Raw genomic sequence first — 11187 nt, 5'->3', positions numbered from 1 at the left:
ATACTCTTAAGTATGCTTATCTGGATGAAAAAGAGATATATCCTGTTATTATTAGTGCTAGCCTCTCAGAGCTTGAAGAAAAGAAGTTACTAAAAACTCGGAGGAAGCACCGTGCTGCTATTGGATATACTCTTGATGATCTAAAGGGCATTAGTCCCACTCTATGCCAGCACAAGATTAAAACTGATCCTGACTTCAAACTAGTTGCTGATCATCAAAGGAGATTAAATCCTAAGATGAAAGAAGTAGTAAGAAAAGAAATACTAAAGCTCTTGGAAGCGGGTATTATCTATCCTGTTGCTCATAGCGATTGGGTGAGTCCGGTGCATTGCATCCCTAAGAAGGGAGGCATTACCGTTGTCCCTAATGATAAGGATGAATTGATCCCATAGAGGATTATAACTGGCTATAGGATGGTGATCGATTTTAGGAAATTGAATAAAGCCACTAGGAAAGATCATTACCCTTTGCCTTTTATCAACCAAATGCTAGAAAGGCTGTCTAAACACACACACTTTTGCTTTCTAGACGGTTATCTGATGTCAGTTGTGCTTCCCTTGTAACGGTGCCAGGAATAGTCATGTCGACGGCACCAGAAATCCTTCTGCTGCGGCTACGCCTTAAGGATTCCCCCGTGGCCTTGGAGCCTTGCGTTGGTGTTCCCTCGAAGCGGAAAGGGTGATGTAGCACAACAGTGGCAAGTATTTTTCCCTCAGTTTGAGAACCAAGGTATCAATCCAGTGGAGGAGTATCACAAGATCCTGCACAAACACAAAAGCTTGCTCCCAACACTATGAAGGGGTTGTCAATCCCTTATAGATTGTTTGCCAAGTGAGAACTGAAAGCAACAAAGTAACAAAGCAAAGTAAAAGCGGAGGTGTAAGCGATGGATGTGAACAGACCCGGGGGTCGTAGTGTTTACTAGTGGCTTCTCTCATGAAAGCAAGTTGACGGTGGGTGAACAAATTACTGTCGAGAAATTGATAGAACCGCGCAAAGTCTTGACGATATCTATGGCAATGATTATATCTATAGGCATCACGTCCAAAACAAGTAGACCGATACTTTCTGCATCTACTACTATTACTCCACACGTCGACCGCTATCCATCATGCATCTAGTGTATTAAGTCCAAAAGAACAGAGTAGCGCCTTAAGCAAGATGACATGATGTAGACGAACAATCTCATATCAACGCCAGAGCCCATCTTGTTACCCTTGATGGCAACTACTTAATGTGTGCCTTGCTGCCCCTACTGTCACTGGGAAAGGTCACCACATGGTAGAACCCAAAACCAAGCACTTCTCCCATTGCAAGAATCATAGATCTAGTTGGCCAAACAAAAGCCAAGACTCGGAGAGACTTACAAGGATATCAAATCATGCATAAAAGAAATAAGCAAAGACTCAAATATATATCATAGATAATCTGATCACAAATCCACAATTCATCGGATCTCGACAAACACACCGCCAAAGAAGATTACATCAGATAGATCTCCATGAAGATCATGGAGAACTTTGTATTGAAGATCCAAGAGAGAGAAGAAGCCATCTAGCTACTAACTACGGACCCGTAGGTCTGAAGTGAACTACTCACGAGTCATTGGAGGGGCGATGATGATGATGAAGAAGCCCTCCAACTCCAAAATCCCCTCCGGCAGGGCGCCGGGAAGGGTCTCCAGATGAGATCTCGCGGAAACAGAAGCTTGCGGCGGCGGAAAAGTATTTTCGATGCTCCCCTGATTTTTTGTTGTATTTTAGGGAATATATAGGCCAAAGATCTAGATCAGGGGGCGGCCAGGGAGGCCACAAGCCCTGCCACCGCTGCCTCCCCCTGGTGGCAGAGTGGGAGCTTGTGGGCTCCCTGGAGCCCACCTGGCATGGCCCACAGGCCCCCTAATCTTCTTCCGTTCGGGAAAAAATCATTTCGGGGATTTTATTCCGTTTGTACTCCGTTCCAAAATTAGATCTGAAAAGAGCCAAAAACACAGAAAAAACATGAACTGGCACTTGGCCCTGAATTAATAAGTTAGTCCCAAAAAAGATATAAAAGGTACATAAAACATCCAAAGATGACAAGATAACAGCGTGAAACCATAAAAAATTATAGATACGTTTGTGACGTATCATTATCCTGGTTTCTCCCAAATACCAGTTGCACAATCTGATCAGGAGAAAACCACTTTCACGTGCCCTTTCGGTGCCTTTGCTTATAGACGTATGCCTTTTGGCTTATGTAATGCACCTGCCACCTTTCAAAGATGTATGATGGCTATATTCTCTGACTTTTGTGAAAAGATTGCCGAGGTTTTCATGGATGACTTTTCCGTTTACGGGTCTTCTTTTGATGATTGCCTCAGCAACCTTGATCGAGTCTTACAGAGATGTAAAGACACCAATCTTGTCTTGAATTGGGAGAAGTGCCACTCTATGGTTAATGAAGGCATCGTCTTAGGACATAAAATTTCCAAAAGAGGTATTGAAGTCGATAAGGCTAAGGTTGATGCAATCGAGAAAATGCCATACCCCACAGATATCAAAGGTATAAGAAGTTTCCTTGGTCATGCTGGTTTCTATAGAAGGTTCATTGAAGACTTCTCTAAGATTTCTAGGCCTCTTACCAATCTCTTGCGAAAGGATATTCCTTTTGTTTTTGACGCTGATTGTGAGGAAGCCTTCGAAATACTTAAGAGGGCTTTGATAACTGCACCTATTGTTCAACCACCTGATTGGAACTTGCCTTTTGAAATCATGTGTGATGCTAGTGATTATGTTGTTGGTGTTGTCCTAGGGCAAAGGTTGATAGGAAGTTGAATGTTATTCACTATGCTAGTAAAACTCTAGACAGTGCCCATGGAAACTATGCTACTACGGAGAAGGAATTTTTAGCAGTCGTGTTTGCATGTGAAAAGTTCAGGTCTTACATAGTTGATTCCAAAGTCACTATTCACACTGATCATGCTGCTATTAAGTACCTCATGGAGAAGAAAGACACTAAACCTAGACTTATCAGATGGGTTCTCTTGCTACAAGAATTTGATTTGCACGTTGTCGACAGAAAGGGTGCTGACAACCCAGTAGCAGATAACTTGTCTAGGTTGGAGAACGTTCTTGATGACCCACAACCTATTGATGACAACTTTCCCAATGAGCAACTGAATGTCATCAATGCTTCACGTAGTGCACCGTGGTATGCTGATTATGCAAACTATATCGTTGCCAAATATATACCACCTAGTTTCACGTACCAGCAAAAGAAGAAATTCTTCTTTGACTTGAGACATTACTTTTGGGATGATCCTCACCTTTATAAGGAAGGAGTAGATGGTGTTATTAGACGTTGTGTACCTGAACATGAACAGGGACAGATCCTACAAAAGTGTCACTCCGAGGCCTACGGAGGACACCATGCGGGAGATAGAACTGCACACAAGGTATTGCAATCAGGTTTCTATTGGCCCACTCTCTTCAAGGATGCCCGTAAGTTTGTTTTGTCTTGTGACGATTGTCAAAGAATAGGTAATATCAGTAAACGTCAGGAAATGCCTATGAACTATTCACTTGTCATTGAACCATTTGATGTTTGGGGCTTTGATTATATGGGACCTTTTCCAAAATGCAACGGGTATACTCATATCCTAGTTGCTGTTGATTACGACACTAAGTGGGTAGAAGCTATCCCCACTAGTAGTGCTGATCACAACACTTCTATCAGGATGCTTAAAGAAGTTATCTTCCCTAGATTTGGAGTCCCTAGATAACTAATGACCGACGGTAGTTCACACTTCATTCATGGAGCTTTCCATCAAACGCTTGCTAAGTACGATGTCAACCATAGAATTGTGTCCCCCTACCATCCTCAGTCCAGTGGTCAAGTAGAGCTAAGCAACAGAGAGATTAAACTAATTCTGCAAAAGACTGTCAACAGGTCTAGAAAGAATTGGTCTAAGAAGCTCGATGATGCACTGTGGGCTTATAGAACTGCCTATAAGAATCCCATGGCATGTCTCCGTACAAAATGGTGTACGGTAAAGCATGTCATTTACCTCTTGAGCTAGAGCATAAAGATTATTGGGCAATCAAAGAGCTCAACTTTGATTTCAAACTTGCCGGTGAGAAGAGGTTATTTAACATTAGCTCGCTTGATGAATGGAGAACTCAGGCATATGAGAATGCCAAGTTGTTCAAAGAAAAGGTTAAGAGGTGGCATGATAAGAGGATACAAAAGCATGAGTTCAATGTAGGTGATTATGTCTTGCTATATAACTCTTGTTTAAGATTCTTTGCAGGCAAGCTTCTCTCTAAATGGGAAGGTCCCTATGTTGTTGACGAAGTATATCGTTCCGGTGCTATCAAGATCAACAACACGAAAGGTAATTGTCTTAGAGTTGTAAATGGACACAGAATCAAGCATTATATCTCATGTACTCCCATAAATGTTGAAAGCAATATTATCAATACCATAACTCCAGAAGAATACCCAAGGGATATTTATCAGCCTGTTTCAGACTCCGAAAATGAAGAGGTATGTGATTCGGTAAAAAAAACAGAGTCCAAAACTTTTCTAGTAGGAAATTTTCTCCGTTTTGGAATATTTGAAAAATACAAAAATTGGAAGTAGTCCGGAAAGTGCGCGAGGAGGCGACAAGCCTGCACGGCGTGGGCCCACCCCCTGGTCGCACCGGGAGGGCTTGTGGCCACCTCGTGCGCCTCCCGGACTCCGTTTTTGTGCGGGGTACTCCCTCTGGTCTGAAAAAAATCATTATATATACTCCCGTTTGGTCTGATCCCTGCATCACGCAGATTTCCTCTATTTTTTGTTTCGAGCCTGTTTCTGTTGCAGATCTAGGTCGCTATGACTTCCCCAAAAGCTCCGAAGGACAAGATCTTCGAGAAGGTCATCAATCCCTACCTCACGGGAGTGCTGCAACACCCTCAATCTATCGAGATGCATGAGGGGATGTTGCACATCCGTGATGTTGAGGGGCCCAAGAAGACCAGAAGCGTGGAGACGAGGCTCGAAGCAATGGAGCAACAAGTCTTCAAGTGCTAAGGGATGGTGGAGCGTGGACTCAACGCCAACCACATGATGATCACGAAGTTCACCAGCAAGCACATGATTGATGCCAATGACATTGGGAAGCACCTCTCTAGGCTCTATGACAGGATTGATCAACTCCAGGCCCGGATCTATGACTTGCAGAACCAAAACTGTGAGTATGAGTATAGATTTAAATCAATACGGTTGGCTGCAGACTTGAGGATTTCGGAGACTCGTTCATCTTTTCATGATGGAGCACCTATGCCTTGGAAGACGGAGGATCAAGCCCATGTTGCAACAACTCCTCCACCATCACCACCAAAGGAAGACAACTAAACATGGGTATGGGCAATCCCCTTGGCTTGTGCCAAGCTTGGGGGAGTTGCCCCGGTATCGTATCACCATCACATATTTTGCCTTTACCTTTGTTTTAGTTTTCCTTTTTCAGTTTTCTCTTTCTCTAGTAGATTTAAAAGTCTTAGTGTTTTAGTCTTGAGTTTTTCTTTGTGTCACCCCCGATGTATTCGAGCTCGTGAGCCATATAATAAAGAGTGTCTTAGTTGAAGGGCTTTGCCTCTTGAAATGATCAAAAGAGTGAGAATAGAACAAAAGCATGAAAGATCATGTAATGATCTTACGGGAAGTGATGGCTTCACATATAAAAAGAATGAGGATTGAAACTTGTTGAGGGTAGGCAAACGTAGACCTTGGTCATGGTTGCAATTAATAGGAAGTGATAAAGAAGGAGAGGTTCACATATAAATATATCATCTCTGACACCATCTATGATTGTGAACACTCACTAAACTATTGCATGCCTAGAAGTAGGTGTTGGACAAGGAAGACAACATAATGAATTGTGTTTGCTTGGCTTCGAACAATGTTATATGATCAAAGATCCCTTAGCATGTGACGATTGCTTCCACCTCACTTTAGCCAAACCTCCCGCACTAAGTAGAGATACTACTTGTGCATCCATAAACCATCAACCCAATTTTGCCACGTGAGTCCACCATACCTACCTATGGATTGAATAAGATCCCTCAAGTAAGTTGTCATGGGTGCAAGCAATAAAAAATGCTCTCTAATATGTATGATCTATTAGTGTGTAAAAAATAAGCTTTGTACGAACCTGTGACGAGTAAGACATAAAAGCGACATAACTGCATAATAAAGTTCTTTATCACAGGAGGCAATATAAAGTGGCGTTCCTCCGCACTAAGAGGACACGCATCCAAACCTCAAAAGCGCATGACAACCTCTGCTTCCCTCTGCGAAGGGCCTATCTTGTACCTTTATTTTTTGCCCTTGAAAGAGTCATGGTGATCTTCACCAATTCCTTATTTCGCCTTTATCTTGGCTAACGTCATATGCTTGGGAAAGATCTATATTCATATGTCAACTTGGAAGTAAGTATTCACGAATTATTATTGTTGACATTTCCCTTAAGGTAAGTAGTTGGGAGGCAAAACTATAAGCCCCTATCTTTCTCTGTGTCCAGCTGAAACTTTGATCTCATGGGTACCATGTGAGTTGTAGCAATTGTACAGAATGAAAGAATGATTGAGTATGTGGATTTGCTTTACAAGCTCTTATTTGACTCTTTCTGATGTTGTGATAAATTGCAATTGTTTCAATGACTAAAGGCTATCGGTTGTTACTTCTCGGTAAGGTTCTTGATCCATGCTTTACTTTGTGAAGGAATTATCACTTTAGCATGAGATATTATATGTTGGTATTGCTGTTCTAATCATGATCATGATGCATGCATGTTCGTATCTTGTTTTGTCGACACCTCTCTCCCTAAACATGTGGACATATTTATTGAGCTAGGCTTTCGCTTGAGGACAAGCGAGGTCTAAGCTTGGGGGAGTTGATACATCCATTTTGCATCATGTTTTCATGTTGATATTTCTCACTTCTTGGGCTGTTATTTCACTTCACGGTACAATTCTTATGCCTTTTCTCTCTTATTTTGCAAGGTTTACATGAAGAGGGAGAATGTCGGCAGCTAGAATTCTGGCCTGAAAATGGAGCAAAGTTGAGATATCTATTCTGCACGACTCCAAACGCCGTAAAAATCAACGAGGATTTTTTTCCGGATTTATAAAAAATACTGGGCCGAAGAAGCGTCAGAGGGGCGCCAGCAGGTGGCCACAAGCCTGCTTGGCGCGGCCACCCCCTGGCCGCGCCAAGGGGGCTTGTGGGCAGCCTGCTGGCCCATTACCCCCCCCTCTTCTGCTATATGAAGGGCTTCGTCCAGGAAAAAAAATCAAGGAGGAGCTTTTTCATGGATTCGCCGCCGCCACGAGGAGGAACTTGAGCAGAACCAATCTAGAGCTCCGGCAGGACGATCCTGCCGGGGAAACTTCCCTCCCGGAGGGAGAAATCGTCGCCATCATCATCACCAACACTCCTCTCATCGGAGGGGACTCGTCACCATCAACATCTTCATCAGCACCATCTCATCTCCAAACCCTAGTTGATCACTTGTAACCAATCTCCGTCTCGCGACTCCGATTGGTACTTGTAAGGTTTCTAGTAGTGTTGATTACTCTTTGTAGTTGATGCTAGTTGGATTATTTGGTGGAAGAGTTTATGTTCAGATCCTTGATGCTACTCATTACCTCTCTGGTCATGAATATGATTATGCTTTGTGAGTAGTTACTTTTGTTCCTGAGGACATGGGATAAGTCATGCTAATAGTAGTCATGTGAATTTGGTATTCGTTCGATATTTTGATGTGTTGTATGTTATTTTTCCTCTAGTGGTGTTATGTGAACGTCGACTATATAACACTTCACCATTATTTGGGCCTAGAGGAAGGCATTGGGAAGTAGTAAGTAGATGATGGGTTGCTAGAGTGACAGAAGCTTAAACCCTAGTTTATGCGTTGCTTCGTAAGGGGCTGATTTGGATCCACTAGTTTAATGCTATCGTTAGACTTTGTCTTAATTCTTCTTTCATAGTTGCAGATGCTTGCGAGAGGGGTTAATCATTAGTGGGAAGCTTGTCCAAGTAAGGGCAGTACCCAAGCGCCGTTCCACCCACATATCAAACTATCAAAGTAACGAACGTGAATCATATGAACATGATGAAAACTAGCATGACAGAAATTCCCGTGTGTCCTCGGGAGCGTTTTTCCTCCTATAAGACTTTGTCTAGGCTTGTCCCTTGCTACAAAAGGGATTGGGCCACTTTGCTGCACCGTTGCTACTTTTGTTACTTGTTGCTTGCTACGAATCATCTCACCACACAATCACTTGTTACCGACAATTTCAGTGCGTGCAGATTTTACCTTACTGAAAACCACTTGTCAGATCCTTCTGCTCCTCGTTGGGTTCGACACTCTTACTTATCGAAAGGACTACGATTGATCCCCTATACTTGTGGGTCATCAGTCTGAGATTATCCATCTACATCATGTCATCTTGCTTAAGGCGTTACTCTGTTCGTCATGAACTCAATACACTAGATGCATGCTGGAAAGCGGTCGATGTGTGGAGTAATAGTAGCAGATGCAGAAAGTATCGGTCTACTTGTCTCAGACGTGATGCCTATATGTATGATCATTGCCTTAGATATCGTCATGACTTTGCGCGGTTCTATCAATTGCTCGACAGTAATTTGTTCACCCACCGTAATATTTGATATTTTGAGAGAAGCCTCTAGTGAACACTATGGCCCCCGGGTCTACTCCACACCATATTTTCAGCCTTACTCTTTTACTTCGTTGCACTTTCTGCCTTCAGATCTCACTTTGCAATCAATCTTGAAGGGATTGACAACCCCTTTATAGCGTTGGGTGCAAGCTCGTTTGTGTTTGCGCAGGTACTCTGGACTTGACGCGATTCTCCTACTGGATTAATACCTTTGTTCTCAAGTGAGGGAAATACTTACTGCTCCTGTGTTGCATCGCCCTTTCGTCTTCAAGGGAAAAACCAACGCAAGCTCAAGGGGTGACAGAAAGGTTTATGTCACCGTAGCAGTGGCTTATTGGAAATCATACATAGTGATGTGTGTGGTCTTATGAGCATTGAGGCGCGTTGTGGATAGCATTATTTTCACACCTTCACCGATGACTTAAGCAGATATGGGTATATCTACTTAATGAAACACAAGTCTGAAACGTTTGAAAAGTTCAAGCAATTTCAGAGTGAAGTTGAGAACCATCGAAACAAGAAGATTAAATTCCTACGATCTGATCTAGGACGAGAATATCTGAGTTATGAGTTTGGCACTCACTTAAGACAATGTGGAATTGTTTCACAGTTGACACCGCTTGGAACACCACAACGTAATGGTGTGTCTCAACGTCGTAATCGTACTTTATTGGATATGGTGCGTTCTATCATGTCTCTTGCTGATTTGCCATTATTGTTTTGGGGTTATGCATTAGAGGCAGCTGATTCACTTTAAATAGGGCACCATCAAAATCCGTTGAGACGACGCCGTATGAACCGTGGTTTGGCAAGAAACCAAAGTTGTCGTTTCTTAAAGTTTAGGGATGCGATGCTTATGTCAAAAAGTTTCAGCCTGAAAAGCTGGAACCCCAAGCGGAGAAATGCGTCTTCATAGGATACCCAAAAGAGATAGTTGAGTATACCTTCTATCTCAGATCCGAAGGCAAAGTGTTTGTCGCTAAAAACAGAACTTTTCTTAAGAAAGAGTTTCTCTCAAAAGAATTGAGTGGGAGGAAGATAGAACTTGATGAGGTTGTAGAACCTTTACTTCAACCAGAGAGTAGCGCAGCGAGAAAGATGTTTATGTGGAGCCTACATCAGTTGAAGAGGAAGCTGATGATGATCATCATGTAGCTTCGGATCAAGTTTCTATCGAACCTCGTAGGTCGACAAGGGCACGTACTGCTCCTGAGTGGTACGGTAACCCTGTCTTATCAGTCATGTTGTTAGACAACGATGAACCTGTGAGCTATGGAGAAGCGATGGTGGGCCCAGATTCCAACAAATGGTTAGAGGCCATGAAATCCGAGATAGGATCCATGTATGAAAACAAAGTGTAGACTTTGGAAGTATTACCTAAAGGGCAAAAGGCCATTATGAATAAATGGATCTTTAAGAAGAAGACGGACGCGGCCGGTAATGTCACTGTCTATAAGGCTTGACTTGTGGCAAAGGGTTTTTCACAAGTTCAAGGAGTTGAATACGATGAGACTTTCTCACCCGTAGCGATTCTTAAGTCCGTCAGAATCATGTTAGCACTAGCTGCATTTTTTTATTATGAAATTTGACAGATGGATGTCAAAACAACGTTCATTAACGGTTTCCTTAAGGAAGAGTTTTATATGATGCAACTGGAAGGTTTTGTCGATCCAGAGAATGCTGACAAAGTATGCAAACTCCAATGATCCATTTATGGACTGTTGCAAGCATCTCGGAGTTGGAATCAGCGCTTTGATGAGGTGATCAAGGCATTTGGGTTTATACAATTTTATGAAGAAGCTTGTATTTACAAGAAAGTGAGTGGGAGCTCTATAGCGTTTCTAATATTATATGTGGATGGCATATTGTTGATTGGAAACAATATACAACTTTTGGGAAGTGTAAAGGATTATTTGAATACGAGTTTTTCGATGAAGGACCTAGGAGAAGCTGCTTACATATTAGGCATCAAGATCTATAGAGATAGATCAAGATGTTGAATAGGACTTTCACAGAGCACATACCTTGACAAAGCTTCAAAGAAGTTCAAAATGGAATAGTCCAAGAAAGGTTTCTTGCCTGTATTGCAAGGTGTGAAGTTGAGTAAGACTCAATGACAAGTGACTGCAGAAGATAGAGAAAAGATGAGTGTCTTCCCCTATGATCTATCATGTATGCAATGTTGTGCACAAGACCTGATGTCAGCCTTGCCATAAGTATGGCGGAAAGGTTTCAAAGTGATCCAGGAATGGAACACTGGACAACGGTCAGGAACATTCTGAAGTACCTGAAAAGGACTAAAGAAATCTTTCTCGTGTATGGAGGTGATCAAGAGCTCATCGTAAAGGGTTACATCGATGCAAGCTTTAACACTGATCTGGATGTCTCTAAGTCTCAAACTGGATACATATTTATTCTCAATGGGGGTGCGATAAGCTGGTGTAGTTCCAAGCAAAGCATGGTAGCTGATTCTACATGCAAA

Source organism: Hordeum vulgare, chromosome 2H (genome assembly GCF_904849725.1).
Source record: "Hordeum vulgare subsp. vulgare chromosome 2H, MorexV3_pseudomolecules_assembly, whole genome shotgun sequence".
In the NCBI taxonomy this organism is placed as follows: domain Eukaryota; kingdom Viridiplantae; phylum Streptophyta; class Magnoliopsida; order Poales; family Poaceae; genus Hordeum; species Hordeum vulgare.
Note: the sequence above shows the minus strand (reverse complement) of the source record.